The following is a 1,799-nucleotide window of genomic DNA, read 5'->3' as shown; positions in this document are numbered from 1 at the left end:
GAAGCCCTGCAACGTGGGGCGAAACGTTGGCTCATTAAAATAGTATTATTCTACTATTTGAGTTTTTCTGACCGCACCCGGACCATATTCCGTTCATCTTTACATTACACACGGTCAATCAATAATCTTCCAGTATCCCATAAAATATTATTATTATTATTAACAAAAATATAAGACTTTTTTTCTGAATTTTTCAACATAGTCTTCCATCTCTGTAATTCGTTCAAAAAGTACTTCTCTGCGTTTTTCTCTGCAAAATAAATTATCACATAGGTGATTGCCTCTTCATTTGATGAAAATTTCTCTCCTCCGAGTACAATTTTCAGATGAGGGAACAAAGAGAAGTCACTTGGAGCTAGATCTGTTGAGTAAGGCGGGTGGCCAATGCAGTTCAAAGCGTGATTCATGAATTTTCGCCATGGCAACCGCTGAGGTATGAGACGGTGCGTTGTTTTCTTTTTCTGCAAATGTGACGCAAGTTCTGCCTACAGCTTATCAAGTAATGATGCGTAGTATGCTCCTGTAATGGTATTTCCTTTTTGAAGATAGTCGATTAAAATAACTCCATGACTATCCCAAAAAACTATAGACCTAGGCCTAACCACCTAAGCAATGGACGACCCTTTGCAGGGTTTTTTCGTAGCTAAATGAAAACGAGATGCAAACAGTGTTAGGTGTAACATTAGAATAAATATACTAAGAGAGTAAAAAATTATACCAAAATATTTTTTTAACAAAGAACAAACGGCTTGTCTCTACAGATTTTGTAGATCTTTGGACGCCCGCAGTTTGGTATATGCAGTTCTTACGCATCTTTGTTGATTCTGTTGATTTTTTGCCAAATCATCCTTATTTCAATGAAGTTCTAACGAAGCCCTGCAGAGTGGGGGGAAACGTTGCCTAGCTTATTCTACTATTTTGGTACCTTTATTAACCTCCACCCTATCTTTCTAGAATTTATTTTTTTATTTACTATATTTCTTCTATTTCTTTTTTTTTTTATTATTTATTTATTGTAATTTACAACTGTACAAAATAATAAAACAGGTAAATATGTAGTATGTTTCATATACACTTGAAAATCTTGGGAAGGAACCACCCATTGGTGGTACTTCAAACATTAATTTAAACTAGAAGGTCTCGTGGCCATCTTCTTTTCAGACGCCTCGGAGGATTATCAGGGATTGTTAAGGATGAAAGATTAAGAATTAATGGGTTAGGATGGTTAAGGAGTTTGGAATAGAAAGACGCATATCTGTTTTGGGTCAAATCTGCAACGAATGGGATGTTAAGGTCTTTATGAATGAGTTTATTTGTGACGTAATAAGGAGCATCAAGGATTTTACGTAGGATTTTGGATTGTAACGATTGGATGCGGGAAGAATTTGATGGTTTGGTGGAGCCCCAGAGCTCAATTCCATATGTCCAAATTGGTCTGATTATTGTAGTGTATACTAATTTTTTGTAGTGAATGAGAAGTTTAGAGCGTTTGTCAAGTAAGTGTTGTAGCAATCGGAATCTACGAGCAGTTTCTTGTCGTTTCAGTCTTGTGTGTGGATTCCATGTAAGTATTGAAATATAGTGAACGACTGAGTAAAAAAGGAAAGTCAGGTATAGAAAAAAAGTGTCCCCACTTCCTAACCTAACCCTTAGAAAGGGTAAGATTTTTTGTAACGTTGGTTAGCAATAAATAGTTTTCTTAAACTATTTTGATATCTTTATTGACCTCCACTTTGACTATCTTCCTCCAATCTACTTCATGCAGTATGCACTATCTTCGTCCAAAAAAAAAAAAAAAA

This window comes from Halyomorpha halys, unplaced genomic scaffold (assembly GCF_000696795.3).
Source record: "Halyomorpha halys isolate HHAL.00 unplaced genomic scaffold, Hhal_1.1 Scaffold197.1, whole genome shotgun sequence".
Classification (NCBI taxonomy): Eukaryota; Metazoa; Arthropoda; class Insecta; order Hemiptera; family Pentatomidae; genus Halyomorpha; species Halyomorpha halys.
Note: the sequence above shows the minus strand (reverse complement) of the source record.